General features: G+C 36.1%; 2 pseudogenes; both read right to left on the bottom strand.

Annotated features, from left to right (window-relative positions):
- Positions 1-904: 904 nt before the first annotated feature.
- On the bottom strand, positions 905-2,193 carry LOC133804502 (ureide permease 1-like; annotated as a pseudogene).
- A 6,408-nt stretch (positions 2,194-8,601) lies between these two features.
- On the bottom strand, positions 8,602-17,927 carry LOC133806854 (probable galacturonosyltransferase 6; annotated as a pseudogene).
- Between the last annotated feature and the right edge of the window lie 5,500 nt (positions 17,928-23,427).

Below are 23,427 nucleotides of genomic sequence, written 5' to 3'. Positions count from 1 at the left end.
CACACTTTCAGTATTATAGAAAATAGTTTGCATAACATAATTTTATGCTTATAAACCAGTGTTATTGTAAAAGATACAATAACACATTTTTTGTATTATTCTAATATTTGGATAAGCTTGAATTATTATTGTATACACATGTACATTATAATAATTTTTTATTGCTTTAATTCAAATCCGCTTCATTTAATATACTTAAGACACCCTTAACATTGTACAAATATATTTGAGTACCAATTATATGGTTCATAACACATATAACCAAATAATTGTGTCAAAATACATTCAAGATTATCTTAAAAACAATCCAAAAGTCTTAAGATATTCAACACTGCCTAATTAACATAAACAAAATATTCTCACAATAGTCAAAAAAATAGTCTTAAACAGTGGCATATTCAAAAGTAAAGGTAGGAATTCATGATCTTCCAAATGTCAGCACACCAAAGCCTTCCAAATAAGATTTTCTTTTTCACTTCACTTGTTGAATCTGGAAAATAAAACATAAAAGAAAAACTAATGAGGTCATGAAATATCATATCATTCATATAAAATAGTCAATAATATCATTACACAACCAAATTTACAATAGTTGAGTTTGAGTAATAATGAAATTATTATATTACACACATTACTATAACTATCAATGCTCAAGTGACCTTAGAACATTAATTAAATGGTGCATAATATTAATTCAAATCGGCCCCATTATTATTTGTCTTTCTCATCTTCCCTATCAAATCAATCAAATAACACTATCATCATACTATCGATTGAACCAACAGCTTCTCGTATAGTTTGTTAATGCATCCTCATAGGTATTATCAAACCACAGGCCAACTTATTGCTTTACAAAAAACACTACCCAAAAACAAAGGTAAAGGGTTGTGTATGTAGCTGACTCCTACTTTTGATGCCTTGATGATGCCATAAGAACAGCAACAACCACAATGAACATAGACAGCATACTTACTAGCAATATATATGTTCTTCTTGACGATTTTCTGTATTCTCCAAACAAAAGAATTCCTAGAAAGTGCTTACGAGTGGAAGTGCCTACTAATCACCACCCCAAAAAAGTCCATATTAGTATGTGATGCACATTTTGGTTTAGTTGAAATTTTGCACAAAAAAGTTTATCCCACAAAAGAGAAGTTTGGAATCAAGACAAAAAAATATATTTGAACCAACCTGAACAGCATCTGCTGCAGCATACCCTGCAGCTTGGCCTCCCATGAATTGGAGACCATTGCCAAACCCGTAGAGCAGACCGACCATTAAGGCCCATCCTCTGCCATTCCAGTCATTCATATAAGCCATGAATGATGATTTGCGTAAGTCTAGCACAGGGTAGTAAAGGAGTGTGATGTTGAGGATTATAGCAAGGACAAAACAAGATACTGAGAAGTAAAAGAATGCAATGTAGACAACCAAGTGAGGAACCCCATCTTTCAATGTATGCCATTGATCATTTGTTGCCAAGTTGAATGCTGGTGAGAATAAAGAAAAGCAAACACCAGCAAAGAAACATATGGACAGTCCAATGAGAGTGCTTTTCCCAAACACCTGTAGCAAGAGTTATAATTACTAAATGTGATAGAGAATCGAATATCTGCTCATTCTCATTATCCTTAAGTGCACCATCAAACAAAAAAATTTAAGTAAAAATTGCATCACTTAACAAGCTCGATGATTTTCTTTTTAGAAATGAATAAAAAAAAGATAATTCTTAGATAACCTTAACATTTAATGAACGAAACATACCCTTCTTTAGATGAAAAACCTTCAACCTTTTCTTTATTATCAGCTGCATTAGATGAGTGGACAACAGAAGTAAGGCAAACTGAAACCAAGAAGCAGCCAACGCCAGGGAAAAGGATCTCGACTTTATTACTTTTATTGTCTAAAAAGTAATTCAAGGTTGTTCCTGTCACCATTAAAGTTCGCAACAGAAGCAAAAAAATCAGTATCTATAAGAGCAACACATAAAAACATCAACATTTAGAAATGGCCAGAGAGAGAGAGAGAGAGAGAGAGAGAACGAAAGAAAGGTCCTATAACAATTGTTATGCTTGCAGTGATCACTTCTGTGACTGATAAGCCAACAAAAGCCCAAGCATACAGAGTTGAGAGATTTCCAAGACTAAGTACCACCCCTCCTACCATTGCAAACATCACAGAACGATAATTATCCTGCACCAATCACCCTAACATGAATCAAAACCAAATACATACAATACAATACAACTCCATTATGGCAAACAGATGAAATTTTCATTATGATGTGTTCCTTATCACTGGTCTCTCCAAATAGCACCACATTCATCCAAGAGAATAGAGAATGAATGAACTAAACTTTATCCAAATGTATGCAAGTGTTGAGTATTTGTGATTCAACACTTGTAATGAGCTAAAAATATATAATCAATACTGAATTAATCATGAGAAGGAGCAGCCAAAAGAATTATAAAAAGAAAGAGGGAAAACAAAAAACAATGGATTCTAGACCCGTCTCATAATAATTGAACATTTTTATTAAACTTCATGGAGACAAGACTGTCACAATAAAATTTTCTAGCAATATTTTTATCTCATTTTGTTATCTAACTTTTAGCTTCTAGCTTCTATAACCTCTGCTAAATTGATTTTCAGCTATGTTAGGGTAAAAAAAAAAAAGAGGAACAGAAGCTTCTGTTTTGGGGGTAATCTCTGAAAATTACAGAGGCCAAATAAATATGACAGAAGCCTTTGGCATGCCTTAGTAATCAATGGTGGTAATTATCTAGATGGTGTCATCATAGGAAGGAGCTCCATCACACTGTACTACATGGTATCATCAGAAGTCCTTTGTCATTAAATAATAACATTTCATACTTCCAAACAGGCCCCCTTGTGTGATCGCCGCAAAACAATCAAAACCACCCATTTTGTTGGGATATTTAAGCCAAAGCAAAATAATCAAAGTGACTCCTGACTTAAAGGGTGGTGATAAACCATTTTGCAGACAGAGAACATCCTATGCCAATTGTAAAAATATTAAAAATCATTTGATCACATGGTTTGCAAGTTGTAAAATCTTATACTATAGTATTTCTGTGGATGCCCAATATTCCACGCCCATAAAAGATCCAAGACGCGCGCTAAGGTCCCATAAAGGCCTAAATGAGTGTCTGAGCCGCGAGATGCTCGGGCCACCGTCCTCTAGCAACCGCCTCACTCGGCCACACCCAGGCGCGAGGCCCCGCCTCGCTCGGCCATGCCCAGGCCATAGGCACCGCCCCGCCTCGCTCGGCCACACCCAGGCGCTCACCCCCGCCTCGCTCAGCCACGCCTAGGCGCGAGGCCCTGCCTCACTTAGCCATGCCCAGGCGCAAGGCACCGCCCCACCTCGCTCGGCTGCACCCAGGCGCGAGGCTGTGTCCCTGCCACCTCGTCCACGCGAGGCCACACCCGAGGCCCAGCCGCGAGGTCGTGTCCCTGCCGCCTCGTCCATGCGAGGCCACGCCCGAGGCCCAGCCGCGAGGCTGTGTCCCTGCCGCCTCACCCACGCGAGGCCATGCTGCCTCGGCCGTGCGAGGCCATGCTGCCTCGGCCATGCGAGGCCCTCGTCATAGCCCAACCGCGAGGCCGTGCCACCCTCTCGGTATCTCGTGAAGGCCTCTCCCAAAGAGCTACGCGTGTGAGACAACCTCGACCCAATGGATCTTGTCCCAAGGCCCCGCATGCTGATGACAGTGGTCGAGGTGGCCCGCAAGAGACAAAAAGAGTACGAACAAGGTACCTCAAAAGGGGTACGTACATGCCTGCTAGGATCAGGGGATGGGCCTGACACCTGTGCCCAACAAGTAGTGGCGGTTGGAAATAGTACGAAGAGTGGCTACACCACCACCAAGTCTCTGACACCCGTACAAAGCGAGTGGTGGAGTCATGACCGGGTACAAAAGGTGAGGTGCTCCCATGGACTTTGACCATGTACCAGAGCTGACACCACTACCCCTGGAACCACTCTCCTCTTAGTGTACTCGTGTACCATCTGGTCCTTTGGACCACCATGTACCCAGGGCCATTAGAGCCTACTATAAAATGGACTCTAACTCCACCTATAGGGGGGTTGGAAAATTTACTGTAGCAAGTGCATCTTAGTGAATGAAAATTGATTTCTCCATTGTTCTGTTACAATTGTTCTTAGAGTTGATACTTAGATTCTGAGAGTTTTTCTTTGCATAATCTTAGCTCTGTGATTTTTCCGACTTAACTTAGTTGACGAGTTCTCACCGTCAACAATTTCCAACACCTTTTTTTATTTTACTTTTAACCTTTGCCAATAATATTATTTATTATTTGAAAACCACATGAATATAGTTAACTCATAATATTTAGAAATCAAATGAATGTTAAATTCTGCAAAAGTAGGCGCCAAATAAAATTAGAAAGAGATCCAATTCATTTCATTCCTGAAAATATCAAGGTATCAAATACACATAAGGACTGAGTATGACTGCCACAAATAAGCACAAATTTAAGGTACTCAAATACAATACATCAAGCAAGCCCAAATGAAAGGTCGAGCACAACTACCACAGGTAAACTATTTGTTCAGTGTATTTTTTTCAGGTAAATTACTTTAAGTGGGCAATATTCTATTTCCTACAAATTTAGAAGGATTAATACTATAGTCAAAGACTTTTTCGATTTTTTTTTGGCACCTGTTCATCTCTCAGACAAATGAGAAAATAAATTAGTTGGTGATAAAGCTCATCAGTAACAATATGTAAAGAAATTTGACCAAGAAACATAGCAGCATAAAATTTGATTTTCTTTTAAAATTAAACTTCATGAAAATTTAATGACTGACAACATTTAGCTACATTAGTCTCATTGTTTAGTAAGATTTCTTATGTCTTAAAATAAGGTGTGAAAAAAGTAATTAATAAGATTCTTACTGTTGATTTTCTCCTCTATCTCCAAGTTCAAAGAGTAAATTTAAGTAGAAGATGAAAGGAAACAACAAACAAAGAATAAACATTTTTCTGAAACAGAATGGACCACAGTTCAATATAAAACGCATCATATTGCAACTTCAGTCAATAAATCAGCTATTAAAAAAACATCAACGAATGAAGAAAATATTGAATTCAACAAAAACATTGTCTAATCTTAAAGCATAAATAATGATTGTTAGAATGATTTAGAGGGATTGAAAACTAAATAATTAAAAAGAAACTAAGATATACCCAATTACATTTGATCAAAATGGAAAGTAATCAAGATATAATATAGAATTTGTAAATAATTTTGACTGAACTCACCTCACCTGACCAAGAGAAGAGATAACAATTTTAGTCTAGTCCACCACCGTGAGTAGAATAGAGAAGGTCCCAACGTCTTGTGGTCTGAGCAAATCGAAACTCGAACCTGTACAATAGCCATTTTTTACAACACTACTTTAGAGATTAAAAAAAATATATACTACAGCTGCCATTTTTTACTCTAGAAATTTAGCGACTCCAAAATCAAAAATCATCTACAGTAGGCCTTTGTAAATTCTCAAACCAAATATAGGAGACAAACTCAATATCGTGAAAGAATTATGGCTAGAATGCATGTTTGATTTCCAAGACTAATGAATGACTTATGCAAAACAAAACTCCATATCTCTTTGCGTGTTTATATTTCATTAGCATAGCTGAAATTCCCAAACACCAAAACTAAACTTGAATATGAAGATATTGGGACAAAGCAGAGAAACTTTGTTAGCTCATGATATTTATCTTTAATATGTACTGAAAGCCGTGTATGGGCACTATATGTGGTGCAAACAAGGTCAAAGATGTTTATATATATATATATAATCATAAACATATGGTTATGTGCATATAAATATAATAACATAATGTAAGAAGCAATAAAGAGCACTACATATGCTTGTGTGCATATAAACGTAGATGCATGATGTAAGATATATATAAGATCCAATGGCCTAGAATCTAGATGACACTCATATTATATGTGTGCAAGGCAAACATGTGATTAGGCTAACTAAAAAAGAAGCAATAAAGAGCATAAATGGTTGTGCCAATTCATTAGTCTGAAGTAGTTTTAGAGATTAAATAAAGAGCATGACCATGTATTTAGACTAAGTCCAACAAGCCATAAGAAACTCATAAAAGAGAAACACAAATAAAACACCACAATAAACTAAGCTACAAAAATCAGCAGTAGAGTGTGCTTTATGTTCGAAGCCACTGCCAAAAAAAAAAAAAAAACAGAGAGAAAAAACACAACAGACTAAACTTGAAAGTTTGATTAACCAACAATTCTGGACCAAAATCATTGTCAGAGAAGGATCCCTTCTAGTTATGAATCAAAGACTATTTTGCAACATCAAGAGAGATATTGACGATCCCTTTAACACAATCCAAACCCAAACACAAATAGAGATATTGACATCTAGAATAAACAACCAAACAAAAAGCTAATATTATATAGGTTTTTCTTACTTTGTTTTGGAATCATTTGAAAATGGCTTGGTGTGGAAAAAAGGCCCCTCAGTTAGGTGCCTTTTCCATGTACGGTTCCCTTAAAGAAAATTAGCATGAAAAATGCTTGATTTGATTATGTAAAGATAGTATAGTTGACCTATTTTGTTCCGAAATCTAAGTCTTATATTGTTAGTAGACTAGCATTGGCAATGAGATTATATATAATTTAAGATAAATGATGCAGTTAATAATTGAATTTGGATCCAAAAAGTGGCACATATCTAAAAACAAACCAGTTTCATAACTCAAAATTGGGTCATCTTTACCAGAACATAGGCTAGATTCACCTTGATTTCTTCTACTTTGGCCCCAAAATCAAATTACATAATTGTCAAAAGAAAATAAATATCTATATAATAAGTACTCAAGATCATCAAAGTTAGTCAAATGACAAACACAAAATACTTGTTAAGGTCAAGTATGAGATTCTGGGTATTACTATAAACCACTAAATAAAAACTACTAGTTAATAAGTATATTATTTTCTTTTATAAACTCTCTTTTTTTTTTCCTGTCATAGGAATAAGTAATAAAAATAATAATAATATCACTAATACTAATATTCTTAATACATAATAATTACAAACTTTTCCACAAAATATGAGCAAAATGAGAGCTGAATAAAATGACTAAAAATCAATCAAAAGAAAACAGAGATAAACCATGTACACATGTACATACATACATACAATGTGTAGTGACTGAAACATATTAGTATTATATTTAACTAAATATCAATCCTAATATGGCTGAAACATGAAAGTTGGAAACTCCCAAAAAAAGAAAAATGTATGAATAAAAGAAGTTGTCACTATTGCACAAGAAAATGTTAGCATGTAGTCTTATTTAAAACAAAGAAAAAATATATGAACGAAAGTAAAAAAAAAATGATAGTCTTTCTACTATCACTCTATAAATAAAACCATATGCAGAGTATAATAAGTTAATCAATTATTCATTAGTATAACAACTTATAAAAGTAACAAAAAAGATAGTCTTTCTACTATCACTCTATAAAACAGAGCATAATTTGATAGTAAGTTGATTGAAAAGAGCAAAAGATATAAAACAATTAAACTTGCCCATTTGAACCATATTACACATAAATAATGGTAAAACTTACCAAACTAGAGAAATCAAACTTAAATCCTTATTACACATATCTACATAATGGTAGAACTTAAGTTTATTGCAGTACTTCTTGATACAAGATATGATAATCAATTAGTGAACCTTAATCAGTAACATCAGTTGCAAAAATAGCTTAAGAAAAGCTTGTTAAGAGCTTACAAAGATATTCAGAATGTGGTCTTTCATTGTATCAAATAAGCAGCATTATCCCTTTCCACAAATATTCAAATAAGCAGCTATATTTTAGGTACAATTTTAGGACATTCATAAACAAAACGAATCAGATTGGCATGGAATACTTGAATGTTTAACCTATCTTTATAAATTATAGTATACTTTATAATAATACTTTTTCAGTATTATATAAAGTAGTTTACATAATACAATTTTATACTTATAAGTTAAAAGAAAAAAAATACAATAGCACAAACACTAGTTGATAATTAATACCTTGGCCAAGCTTAAACTTGAAAGGAATCCTCTATAATGGCTGGAAATTAACTTAGTCCCATCAAGCAAAGTTTCAGTGTAATGAGGCGCTACACAAGCAGAAACCTAATAAAATTAGAAATTACAAGCACACATAAACATGAACATATATATATATATACAATGAATGAAATTTCTTAGAGGCATTTTTTCTACAATCCCTGGATGAGAAATATTGGGGTTGAGAGACACAAGCAGCATATTAGGAAATAAAGCCATAGAATGAGTAAGAATGGAAGTATTAATATCTGTTTTATGGTGGAAATGAGGTATTGATTGATAGTGAGACCTTTTAGCAAACAGTATCTGATAAATAAAGATATAAAATACAATGTAACATGGAGAATCATTATAATAAAAAGAATAAAGTGAACAAGTGAAGTTCCTAAGGCAAGAAAAATAGGCTGTAAAATTTTTCTGCTATGAATCATCATTGTCCCTACATGTCAAGATGCCACAACCCAGTTAGGTCTCTTAGCACCACCACATCATGGTCAAAGAGTACTACCTTATTAAGTGCAGGGAAGATCTCAGGCAGATAGAAACGAAGGTGGTTAAGTTGAAAAGTAAATATGGAATCACTGGACTCTTGCTTCAATATTGGATTATTATACTTGGTGAACAACCACCCAAAATTGTTTATGCTCTGGATTTAGATTGTGGCTTTGCCTGGAGGTTTCAATATGAACCACATTGAGATTGCAGGGAAATTGAGAGAATCAATCACCACATGGAAAACAATTTTCTTTGGTTCTTGCACAATTTTATGACAAGAAACAACGATCAAGGTCTGATATATCTATTTCATACCAACAATATCATGGAATCCAGAATCAGTAGTTACAAGTGTAGAATGAAATAAAAGTCAAGAAGCAGCCACAACATTTTTTTACCATTGCTTAAAATCTGCATTATTGGGAATGGAAACATAGAAGAATAGTAGGAATTCAAATTACCGCCGCTGTAGAAACAGTGGAGCTGACAACCACTGCACATGCCAGAATATTATCAGAGAAGACAACATAATGATGAAGGTTCTGATCATGCAAAAATTTTAGCTTTTGTTTCTTGGGAAGCTGCCTCTCTTCTGGCTCCAAAGCAAAGCATTCGGCAGTAAGGTGCATAGCAAGACAATGGAGGCCTTTCGAGGTAGTTTGTGCAACAATATGGACAAGATATGTTGCTTGCTTCTTTTGCGACTGAACTTGCTCTTCGGTTGTGTGAGCCATAGCACAAAGCTTAGCAGCCATGGCAGAGCAATCAGGGTACACCGCACTGGCTTTAGACAATGAAGTTTCCATGTGTCTCATTATCTGCAAAGCACTGCAATATCACAAGTTTTAGATTGAAATGAATCTCTGGAACTCACTATGACAGAAAACAATTAAAAAATAAAACAAAATTATATACCTCCTGGACAACTCTGAATCCTTTGTACGCTCACCAAGTGCTCGTTCCACCTCTTTAATTCGTAGTCTCAACTCCTTTACTAAATGAGAATTACTACCTGGCAGTGCAAAATTTAAGTATGCTTTAGCTCTTATTAGTTGATATTTCATCTCTCTTGTCTTCTCATCCGTAACTTTCTGTAACTGAGTGTACATGTTGCGATCATGGTGAGCTTCCTTATTATGTATCAAATCTCTCATCTCTTTCTTCCTTTCTTTAGTTATTTCACGCAACTGAGAGTTAAATTGCCTTTGCAGGCAATGTCATTTTATACCGATAAGCAATACTGTATCCTAGATGCTCAAATGGTGAAATGAATATATTTTTCTTCTCTAGCACCAACCAACGGAGGAGTGATAATCATGGAAAGAGATTGGCACAAAATTATGAGAAAACAAGAGAGATGACGAGGATATAAGCCAGAAACATTACACGAAATGAAGTTTCCAATCAAAAAGGAAAACGCAAGAGAGAGAGAGAGACCTGATTTTAGAGAGAGAGAGAGCGATCTTTGAATCTAAATGCAGACAGTGAACAAATCGAACTCGTTCCTTCTGGTTTCACGCAAAAAAGAGGGAGAGATACCTGATTTAGGGCACAATAACATAAATAAAAAATAAAAATGGACTTAACGGGCTTTGGGGGGAAAAGTGGCGTGCCTCAACTTTTTTTGTTTTAGTACCGCCAAATTTTATGGGTTTAGTATAACACTTTTTTTGAAAAGTTATACTTAAATGTCGTGGAAAGGGTTATTTGGTGTAGTGTTAGACCTTGTTGCGACTATTACGCTAATCTGCTCACTAGGATCACCTCGAGCCGAATACCACAAATATATCTACATAATAATGTGGTCTCAATCATTTAACACATATAATCACATCTATACCCTCAACGAGTCAAAATTACAACTATTCCCTTATTAACAAAAACGGGGTCACATGCATATCTAATACACATAAACATGCATATATAATCATATTACCATATAAATCATGCATGCCACATAGTCACACATTTAATCAATCAATTCCACACACATATATATCCAATTATGTTCTACCGACACACTAATCAGGGCACTAAGCTTATTAGCATTTTTGGGACGTTACAACTATCCCCCTACTAAAAAATTTGTCCTCGAAATTTATCTAAATAACTCGGGATGCTGATCCTCCATAACCGATTCTAGCTCCCAAGTCGCTTCCTCGACCTTACTATTCCTCCATAAGACTTTTGTTAGAGGAATCGTCTTGTTCCTTAGAACCTTGTCCTTTCTGTCTAGGATCTGAACTGGTTGCTCCCCATAAGACAAGTCTGTATGTAGCTCCAGATCCTCATATCCCAATACATGGGTCGTATCTGATACATACTTCTGAAGCATTGAGATGTGAAACACATCATAAACTCTTGATAATGACGGGGGCAGAACCAATCTTTAGGCTACCTGTCCGATTCTCTCCAGGATCTCGAAAGGTTCTATGAATCTAGGGCTCAACTTGCCCTTCTTCCCAAATCTCTTTACTCCTCGCAATGGCGAAACTTGCAGAAGTATGTGGTCCCATAACTGGAACTCCACGTCCCTACAAAAATACCTCTGCTGCCCAAAACGATTCTAAGCCCCAAGCAATACCGAGCCTAAGCTAGCTTCGATTCCTCTTAGATCGCAAGAAATTCCCAAGGAATTGAGAGGGAGAGAGAGTATGAACGAAAGACGTCCTCGAGGGTAAAATGGTCAAAATCCCCTAAATTCCCTCCTATTCTCACTAACTCCAAATATATTATCAAATATTTACTCCCATTACGCGATATCCCGGTAATGTACAAAATACACAAAATATCCCTTGACTCATCCTGAGTTGGGTATTTGGTCCCGTTGTGACTTTCCCGCTAACTTGCTCCCTAGGATCACCTCTTGCCGAGTAACCCAAATATAGTAACATAATAATGTGGTCTCACACATATATCACATATATTCACATATATTCCAAATATTCCCATACCGAACCAAATTACGCAAATAGCCCTTCTAATAAGAAACGAGTCCACATACATATTTAATACACCTAAACATGCAAATCTAGTCATATTATAATATAACTCACGTAATCATATAATGATACACATATATATCACATTAAAACATATTTCATAATTTGCCTTCATAGCCCCCTAATCAAGGCCCTAAGCCTTATTAGGTAATTTAGGACGTTACACGCGTGCACCCAGGGCCCGGGGGATTTGGTTTTGCTTATGCGCGCAATGACCCTTCAGGAATGAGTCGCAGCGCGTGTCCCTGGGAATGTATGGGTTGGGAGCCTCTGACTTTAGGCACGCCACGCGCATAGGTAGAAATGGCAAAGGCAAGTATTGAGTGACGGGAACTCAAACCTAAGGGCCCGGGATTGATTTTACTACATAGGTTAGTAGAATTCGAGGTCCTGGAGGCTAGGACTTGGTCTGAAAGCCATTATTTACTCAATATTGATGAATATCATTTATTATGGTTATGACTAGGGTACCGCTAGGGCTTGGGAAAGGATCGTGCTTGAGGGTCATTCTTATTATACGTTGCCCTCGGACCTAAGGTAAGAAAACTGCACCCAGTACGTGTTAAATGTGATTATCTGCATGATTAGGGCTCGACCCCGTTAAGGAACATGGTTATCTGTATCTGGTTAGTTGTATATGCTTATCTATATCTGGTTATTTGTTTATCTGGTTGTCTGAATATCTTGTTAAGGCATTGACTTATTAGTCATATGTTTATCTGTATCTTGTTATCTATTTATCTGGTTTGCCAAATATTTGGTTAAGGCATTGACTTATTAGTAAAGGGCAGCAATTGTGTGTTGTGTGTTGGTCGAGAGGCTTAAGCCTAATCAGGAACGTACTATTATGTTGGTCGACCCTATGGTCATTTGGAAAAATAAAGCACTTGGTTAGCTTTATGGCTTGTTACTCAAAGCTAGGGCAAAGGGCCCCGGGTGACTCTATGGTTACTTTGCTAGGGTATAGGGCTCCAGGTTGACTCTATGGTCATCTATTCAGGGCAACAAGCCCCTAGAATGATCCTATAATCATTTATTCATAATTGCATGCATGCATGGGTAGGTTATTACTACTAGGCATGCTAGATATGCATCTGGAATCTATATTTACTGTTCATGCACATGTTTAAGTTTTCTTGCTAAGCCTTGACTCACGGGTGCTATGTAGTGCAGATAAGGGGAAAAGGGAAGTTCGACCAGCCATGAGTTGGAGAGCTTCGGTGGCGGCATGTACATATGCAGCTGCTCGACCACCACGGCTGCCTAGGTTGGCTTGGCATGTATATAACCTTTTAAACATATGTTCATGTTATTTTGGGATCCCATGTATATAATAGACTTTTAAATGAGAAGTCAACATTTCTTTTTAACCAATATTTTTAACCCTAACCCTTGTCACTAACCTTAGTTACACGTTTATAACCAAGGGACAAGATTAGCAAGTCTGGCACTATTTAAAGTACACAGTGTAATGGGCCTGGATTAGGAGGACTTTAAAATTCCCATGGCTGCTTTTAGGGTCTTGGTGTCCATCTCTTCGCTATCTTCTTCCAATTCCAGCTGAGGCTCTTCTACATTGACACCTCATGGAGCTAGTGGATTCTGGGGTTTCTCAGGCACCTGACCAACCTGTTGACCTTGAGTCTTCCTGGATTTTTCCATGGTTTATCAATTAACTCTAACTGTTGATCTCCTTGAGTTCAACTCTCAATAAAGCACCAAAATCTTGACCCATGAATTGGCCAACGACACTGAGTCAAATAAACGATATGAAATGAGAACTAAACTTGAATAGAATAAACGAAACAAGATTTTTATAGTGGTTCGGCCCCAAACTAGTAATAAGCTACATCAACTTAGTACTTTTATTAATGTAAAATTACCAAAACCCCCGATCAGATGAATTAGATCAACTGAGTTTCATGAGTTTGGGAGAGAATACAAGAACGTGTAAAAAAGCACTTAGATCTATGAATTTTTCTGAAATTAAAAAATTACAGCGTAAGAAAAATTGATTCACTAAGTCTCTATTTATAGACTTAGAAATGATCATAAATGGGTTGTGGGCCTTACATAATTTGTGTAATAAATGGCAATAAAATAATACAAATTAAATGAATATTACATAAATATCTCGTCTTTAACTAATTCTGAGGATTCTTCACGTGCCATCGAGCAGCTCTAGTTGTAACCATCGAGCAACTCTGATCATAACCAACGACCAGCTTGATCAACATCTACCCCACTATGCTTGTAGACCTAAAAAGTATGAGAAGACAAATACTTTTATCTGTTCAAGGATCGACCAAGTACTCATTGAGTGCTACCATATGACTATCACGTGCCATATTCTTGTGCCACGTCATCAGGCTAATTTTTTAGGGTAACAGTACCAGCCTGCTCAAAGAATGGAAATTTATCTAGTGTTGGTCGAACTAAGATAAACATTGGGGTCAAATGTTTAACCCAAAATTGGACATGATGATGTGGCACATAAAAATAACACGTGGCAGGGCTAGGTATTGAACTGGCCCATGCTGGTCAGTTTTCAGGTGCTGGTCGTTTCCGTTAATGGGTAGCAAAAAGAGTTGCTTTAGTAAAGTAACAAAATTGAGAGTATCACTTGTAGATCATTGGTCGATGGGTGTCTTATCGGTAACAAGGATCTGCTCGATAGTGTATTGGTGATATAGCTTGCTTGAAGGGAGTTCCTGCTCGAAGGACGTTCTATTCAACCAGAATAACCATAATCTTAGGGGATATTTATGTAACTACTATTTAAATGTATTTTTATGTTCTTTTATTGTGTATTCAGTTGTAACAAGCCCACATTATGCGCGTAGGGCCTATTTCATGCTTGTAAGACCCATGGCCAACTAAGAGACTCTATTAATAGAGATCTCTCAATAGTCATTTGCTATCATGCGCACTTTTCATACAAAATCCCTATCGAATTGTATTCTCTCTTAGGACCTAGGTGACTTCTATGAAAGGGCTCTAAAGTACATTTGAGTGGAAGATAGCCATTATGACATGAGGATATGCAGATTGGAGCTTCACTTTAAGCCATCTTCCATAAACATCCACGAACACTCTAGAAAACTAGAAAATGCTTCAACATCCTGCTACGAAGAGTCATCAAGCCCTAAAAGCTTGTGATGTCAACGGTTGTGAGGGGAAAGAGACCTACGATGTAACCCAAGTAATTCCCACCAACATACGCACTTGGGAGGGCATATCCACTACAGTTTTATGTTTGATATAATGAATCAAAGAGCTTACCTTATTTAGCCTCATAATGTAGTAGTAAAGCATCCCTATCTAAATTAGTATGTGTTAAGCCAAAGAGGTCACCCTTGGTAACTTTTTTACCATGTGCACGTCAGAAAGAACGGGATGTTGGGCCCAGAGATTTCAAAAAACAATATTTAAACAAACTTTAAATAATCGGATTCATTAACATGCAATTCATTAATCATAGAGAAATAAAAGATGAGGATTTACCAGTTGAAGAACTATCAAGAATCCTGGCTATCTTTTTGTATCTACAACGAACATCCAATCCAAAGCAGTTCTTCAAAATACTCAGACCAAGATCTTCCAAGATGTATCTCTACACCTCAAGACGTGTGTGGGCATGTAGAGTAATGGTAAGGAAAAAAATTGTATTCACATGATATTGTCAACACATGATCTTGGAATATTAGGTTTTAGACAGTTTTCAGGGATAGAGAAAAAAATACAATTCATTTTCTTTATGTCAAAAGTCTTATGTTAAAAACTATTTTCAACTGATAAATTTATTAAATAATTAATAATATTTTTTAAATTCAAGATTCAAAAATTCGAAATTCAAAAATTTGAAATTCAAAAATTCAAAATTCAAATTGTAACACATCCCTGATATTAGGGATGTGTTCCAACCATTTTCTTTTAAATATTATTTAACAATTATTTATTCAAAAATATCTAAACATGATATCTTATTTATCATATTAATTAAAGAATAAATATCATTTCAAATTCAAATCCAATTTTAATATCAGTAATATCTTTTTTACTTTATTTAAATAAATAAAGCTAATTAATTTGAAATTAATTATCTTAATTATTTAAATGTTGTTGTTGAAAATTCCATTTTGATTAAAAATACTTTTCGAAAATATAATTTATTAATTTCGAAAATTAATATATTAATTAATTTATCTCAATTATATATTTGACCATGAATATCAAATTCCAAATATGTTTTCTTTATTTTTTCCAATTTCAACTCTTACCTTAAATAGTGTTGATGGAGCCATCTCGGGGACCTTTGGACCTATAATTTCAAGCTCCAATAAATTTATATTATTAATAAAAAAATCTTTAATATAATAATCTTAATTTTATTAATCTCAATATTGTTCCACTAAAAATATGAGATTGCACTCTTGTAATTATAGACATTTATTTATTGAGTACTTTTAAATCATAAAAGTGTCAATCGATTTAATCACTACATATAATTCAATCTTATATTAATGGTTCATTATTAAAGTAGGAATTAATTACTATTTAGTCTCTTTAATTATATCTTGTTTCCTTAAGTACCATTAACTTTACTAGTGAAGGTTAATTCATAAACTGATTTATGAATTTTGAGCTCAATAACCTTTCAGTTCCAAAAGCTAACCTTTACGAGAACCATTATTCAATTCCTCTCAGAAAGGTATAGATTCCATATCTGTATATTATGTCCTCAGCCATTTACATCAATGATTTCCCAAAACAAAAGTTTTCAGCCTGATCATTCTGACAAACCATAATGAGTGAATCAAATAAATCATATGACATAAACAGGAGTTCATAATAACTTCAGGATTAAGATCAATTTGTAACATATTAAGTCATGTTCATGTATAACCACTTTATACAAAGTACCTTCACTAAGATGCCCTACTACATCAGTAATCCGGATCTAGATTACATGTATTAATATTACTAGTGAACTGTATTTACAGTATTTAATCCAAAGATTCCATATAATTTTGTTTTACTGCAAATTGGTTAAATTCGTTCCCTACAATCTTATTCATGTCGTACCAATATAAGGTTGTAGTCACAATAATGAATTTGAGAATTTTCCGATATTCATATAATATTATTCTAATAATAATAAAAAAAGAATAATATATGCAAAAATTCATTTCAATTATTTATTTCATAAAACATTGTTCAAAACATATGCTTTGAAGGGCACTAATCCCAACAATCTCCCACTTGCCCTAAAGTAAATGACACATCTCCCTCAAACCCATATTCCTAACATGATCTTTAAAAGACTTGGTAGACAATGTCTTAGTAAAAGGATCGACAAGGTTATGTTTTGTAGCTATCTTCATAACTGCTACATCTCCTCTATGAATATTATGCCTGATCAAGTGATATTTCCTTTCAATATGCTTTCCTCTCTTGAGACTTCTCAGTTCCTTCAAGTTAGCTACTACCTCACTGTTGTCACAGTATAGGACAATTGACTTATTTATATTTGGAAAAATTTTCATATCATAATAGAACTTCTTTAGCCACACAGCTTCCTTAGCTACTTCACAAGTCGCTATGTACTCGGATTCCATGGTAGAATATACGATACTGGTTTGTTTAACACTACGCCAGACCACAACTCCTCCACCAAGTGTACTGATCTAGAAGTCAATTTCTGACTATCTCTATCTGATTGAAAATCAGAATCAGTGTATCCAGTGGGTTTCAGGTCACCACCTATATATACAAGCATATATTCTGTAGTTTTCTGAAGATACGTCAGAATATTCTTTACTACGATCCAATGACTCAATGCAGGATTGGATTGATAACGACTTATTATCCCTACTGCATAAAAAATGTTAGGTCTTGTACACATCATAGCTTACATTCAGCTGCCTACCACAAAGGCGTAGGGATATTGTCTCATATCCTCTTCTTCTTGAGGTGTTTTAGGACACTGCTCTTTAGAAAGAATAATTCCATGACGGGTTGGCATATCACCCTTCTTGGAATTTTTCATACCGAATCTCTCCAATACCTTATCTATATAAGTAGTTTGAGACATAGCCAAAACTTTGTTATGACGATCATGAAGGATCTTTATGCCTTGAACATAGTTTGCTTCCCCCAAATCTTTCATTTGGAATTGCTCGGCTTGCCATTTCTTTAATTTTGTCAATGTTCCAACGTCATTACCAATCAGTTGGATGTCATCAACGTAAAGAACTCGGAATACCATGATGTCATCTTTGATTTGTTTGTAGAAACATGGCTCATCTGTAGCGCACCAATTTTTTTATTTTATTTTAGTAATTTGTTTGTTTTATTTTTTTATTAATTGTTAAGTGTTAGGAAATTTTTATTACTTGTTTGAATTGTTTGGTACAAATTATGTAAATTAAAATTGTTAATTGTTTATTAAATTGTTTTAATTTGTGAATTCTTGAGATATTATTGTCTGCACCAAGGTCCATGATTAGTAGAAATGCACCCTAGCGCTTGTGTGTGTGCATGTGTATGGTATACATGATGAACATGCATTAGTTTTCTATGCTTAATATGTTTTCCTTTTTATTTATTTATTAGTAGTAAAAATAGAAAATAAGAAAATAAATAACGCCAGAGATTACAAGATGACTAGCACTGAGGTGGTTAGTTATGCTGAGGTTTTGGATAAGGCCCTTGATGCGGAATACTTGGAGGACCGCATATGGAAGGACAATCCTGCAAGAAGGGAGGCCAACAGAAACAAGGGTTTCTATGAGGGCAACAAGAGGAAGGCTCATGAGGGACAAAGCAGTGGCAATGACAAGAGGCCTAGACCCCCATTCTCGAATGGCAATAATCATAACAACTGTAACCACCACAATAACCATAACAATCATAGCAATGGTCTTAACCACGAGAACCACAAAGTTGAGTACCCCAGCTATCTTAAATGCTCACGTTGACATTTGGGGGAATGTCAGGCAGGCACAAACAAGAGTTACAAGTGCGGTCAGATATGCCATCTGAAGAAAGACTGCCCATAGTGGAGAGCAGGAGCAGGGCAAGGCAACAGTGGCAATCTATTGCCAGGAAGAGTCTTTGCATTGACTCAAAAGGAAGCAGCCAATAGTAACAACGTCTTCATAAGTCAGCTCCCTATTTCTGGTATGATATGTAGAGTCCTCACTGATTCTGGAGTGACTCACTCTTATGTTGCTATGAGTGTAATTGATAAACTGGGATTTCCTTGTAAATTATTTGAGTATATTTTTAGTTCCATGTTACCATCAGGAGACATTATGTTGTCAACTAGGTGGTTACAGTCAACTTCCATTGTAGTTGAGGGCAGAGAGTGCCCAGCACACCTCATAGAGTTAGACATACCAGATTATGATGCCATACTTAGCATGGACTGGCTACCCAAATATGGAGCAACGATAGACTGTCGCAGAAAGACAGTGGAGTTCAGACCTGAGGAAGGAGAACTATTTTCTTTCAAGGGAGAGATGACGGGATTTCGCACACCTATCATACCTGCATTAGAAGCTCGGAACATGATGCAGCATGGGTGTTCAACAGTTTTGGCAAACATTGTTGATAAGTCTAGAGAGACTGAGCTAAAACCTGAGAATGTTCACATTGTTTGTGAGTTCCCCAAGATGTTTCCCAAATACTTACTAGGTTTACTTCCGGATAGAGAAATCGAATTTATGATCGAACTTGCACTAGAACAACACCAAATCAAAAGCACCCTATCGAATGACACCTATAAAGTTGAAGGAACTCAAAGCCCAGCTACAAGGATTATTGGATAAGGGATTCAAACGACCTAGTCATTCCCCATGGGGAGCACTAGTTCTGTTTGTAAAGAAGAAAGATGAGAATATGAGAGTGTGCATCGATTACCGAGAACTCAATAAGTTCACTAAGAATATATATCATTTTCCTAGGATAGATGACCTCTTTGATCAACTGCAAGGGGCAGCAGTGTTCTCAAAGATTTATCTGTGATCCGGGTATCATTAGCTAAAGGTGAAGGAAGGAGATATTCCTAAAACAACATTCAAAACTCGCTACGAGAACAAAGAGTTCTTGATGATGTATTTTGGACTCACTAATTCCCCAGCGGCATTCATGGACAGTATGAACATAGTGTTTAAGGACTACTTAGAAAAAAAAAATCACAGTGGTGTTCATAGACAATATCCTTATCTACTTAAAGACTAAGGAGGAGCACCTGAGGTTGATGCTCAATAGACTACGAGAGCACCAACTTTATGATAAGTTTTCTAAGTATGAATTTTGGTTGGAACAAATGACTTTCCTAGGGCATATAGTGTCCAAGAATGGAATAGGATTGGATCCAGCAAAGATCGACGCCATTGGAGACTAGCCCCAACCCAAGAATGTCTCAGAGGTTTGAAGTTTCTTAGGGTTAACGGGTTGCTATCGGAAGTTTGTCAATGGTTTCTCTAAGATTGCCACACCCTTGACCAACTTAACCTGCAAACACCAGAAGTTCACATGGACAAAGAAGTGTGAAGAAAGCTTTTAGACTATGAAGGTTAAGCTAATCTCTTCACCGATCCTTTATGTTCCGACATAGGACAGGAAGTTCTAGTGTATTGTGATGAATCTAAGAACAGTTTAGGTTGTGTATTGATGCAGAATGGGAAGGTGATAGCCTATGCCTCAAGACATCTCAAGGACTATGAGTAGAGATATCCCACCCATGATCTTGAATTAGTAAAAGTGGTATTCGCACTAAAAATATGGAGGCATCACCTTTATGGAGATAAGTGTGAGATATACATCGATCATAAAAGTTTGAAGTACTTCTTCACTCAGAAAGAGTTGAATTTGAGACAACGAAGATGGTTATAATTAGTAAAGGACTGTGATTGTAAAATTCTATACCACCTAGGCAAGGCCAATATGGTGGCAGATGCATTGAGTAGGCGAAGACATTGAAGTGTCTCAGCTCTGAGTACAATAGAGATACCTCTACAAAAAGAGATCATTAACGCTGGTATTGAGTTAGTAACAAGAGGCCTAGCCAACCTCACTTTATAGTCCTCCCTATTGGAACATATCAGAGAAGGGTAGAAGGTGGGTGAAGCCCTAATGAAGCAAGAGGCTTTGGTACAAGAAAGTGGTAGCGGTGACTTCGCTATGTCTAATGGTGGATTGTTGTGATATAAGCATATGATTTGTGTGCCTAACAATGATGAGATTAGGGCAAGTATTATGAAAGAGGGACATACAATGCCCTATTCCTTACATCCAAGGTCGACAAAGATATACCAAGACCTTAAAGCTTTGTATTGGCAGCCTGGAATGAAGAAGGATGTGGCTGAGTTTGTTGCCAAATTTTTGACATGTCAGCAAGTGAAAGCAGAACACCAAAGGCCAGCAGAGCTACTTTATCCACTTTACGTTCTAGAATGGAAGTGGGAAAACATAGCAATGGATTTTGTAGTATGATTACCTAGGACCACAAAACAACATGATTCTACTTGGGCAATAGTAGACAGGCTCACTAAGTCGCCCCATTTCCTACCGGTTAAGACCACTTATGAAGTAGACCAACGCGCAAAGTTGTATGTTAGCGAGATAGTGAGACTTCATGGGGTTCCAAATTTGATTTTTTCTGACTGAGGGTCCGTGTTCACATCAAACTTTTGGAAATGATTGCAGAATGCTATGGGTACAAAGTTGAAGTTCAGTACCGCTTTTCATCCCCAGACCGATGGGCAGTCTAAGAGGGCCATTCAGATTTTGGAGAATATGTTGAGATGTTGTGCTTTGGACTTTTCAGAGTCTTGGAGTTGATACTTACCCCTAATGGAGTCCTGCGATAACAATAGTTATCAGTCCACTATTGGGATGGATCCCTATGAGATGCTTTATGGGCGCAAATGTAGATATCCCTTGTATTGGGATGAGGTTGGAGAAAAGCATAATTTAGGCCCTGAGGCTGTTCAGGAAACTAGTGAGGCGATTGAAAAAATTCGCCAAAGGATGCTTACAGCTGAAAGTAGGCAGAAGAACTACGAAGACCTTAAAAGAAGGGACATCGAGTTTTCAGTTGGCAAGTTTGTGTTCTTTAGAGTCTCACCAATGAAGGGTGTTATGCATTTTTGGAAGAAAGGGAAATTGAGCCCAAGATTTATAGGTCCATTTGAGATTTTGGACAGAGTTTGGCAAGTTGCGTACCATTTAGTACTACCCCAAACACTAGCCGAAACGCATAACAACTTTCATATCTAGATGTTACGTAAGTATGTGTCGGATCCCTCTCATGTATTGATTTACGAGTCGTTGCAGCTTAAGTAGAACCTGAGTTACGATGAGCAGATATCATTGAAAAGAGAATCAATGAACTGAGATCCAAAAGGATTCCATTAGTCAAGGTCTTGTGGAAGAATAGCACAGAAAGAGAAGCAACATGGAAGCAGGAGGAAGACATGAGAGAAAGATACCCTGAGTTATTTGGTAAGAAATAATTTCAGGACGAAATTCCTTTTAAGGAGGGTATATTGTAGCGCACCATTTTTTTTAATTTAGTAATTTGTGTGCTCTATTTTCTTATTAATTGTTAAATGTTAGGAATTTTTTTATTAATTGTTAAATGTTAGGAATTTTTTTATTTGTTTGAATTGTTTGGTAGAAATTAGGTAAATTAAAATTGTTAATTATTTATTTAATTGTTTTAATTTGTGAATTCTTAAGATTTGATTGTGTGCACCAAGGTGCATGGTTAGTAGAAATGCACCCTAGCACTTGTGTGTGCGCATATGCATGGTGACCATGCATTAGTTTTCTATGCTTAATGTGTTTTCCTTTTTATTTATTTATTATGAGTATAAAAAGAGAAAATAAGAAAGTAAAGAGGTAAGTTTATATGTAGACTTGTACCCATTTTGGAAAGTTAGAAAATTGGTGAATAAGTGTGAAAGGCCTTACTTAGTCGAGTATAGAGAGAGAGAGAGATGGTAGGGAGGTGGTCGGCTAGGGGAGAGAGGGAATCATGATGTGATTTTCCGTTTTTTTTATGCTGACACCTTCCCCTTAATTTCTACCATTATCTTAATTATTCCCATGCAAAAATCAAGGAAATTAGGAATTGGGACTCACCCTTTTTCCCATTGGCTTAGTAGTTAACCTCTTAGGGTTAGACTTTGGGAGATAAAAGGAAAGAGGAGCTCTTCCCTTGCTCATTTTGTGTGCCGACTGCTCCATAGAGAGAGAGGGAGAGGAAAAGAGAGCTTGTGAGCTAGAGATAGAAAGAAAGAAAGAAAGAAAGAAAGAAAGAAAGAAAGAAAGAAAGAAAGAGAGAGAAGGATTGTGAAAGAGGAGAAGGGGAAGAAGAAGAAGAAAAGAGGGGTTAAAAAATTGATAGGTATGATTTTTTTTTGGGTTTTGGTTTATCCCTCTAAGTCTTCATTGCTAAGCCTCTACTTTTCTCCTTGCTTGTGGTTCGACAATGGTGGTAGGGCATTCAAGGTGGTTGTACTCTAGGGTTCTTGTTACTCTTGTATTCTTGATTCCACAATCAAGAGAGGTAATGGATTCTCTCTTATTTTGTTTGATTTGGTGTTGATCTTGAATTTTGGTTTTGAAGTATGGATTGATATGAAATTTCTATCCTTGTTGTGGTTTTGTTGTTATGTTGATTCTTGTTATGCTTTGATGGTTGTTGTTGAGAGGAGACATGATCATGATATAAGGATATTTTTTTATGGTGTATA

This window comes from Humulus lupulus, chromosome X (assembly GCF_963169125.1).
Source record: "Humulus lupulus chromosome X, drHumLupu1.1, whole genome shotgun sequence".
NCBI classification, from domain to species: Eukaryota; Viridiplantae; Streptophyta; class Magnoliopsida; order Rosales; family Cannabaceae; genus Humulus; species Humulus lupulus.
This window is presented reverse-complemented; position numbering and strand designations above follow the sequence as displayed.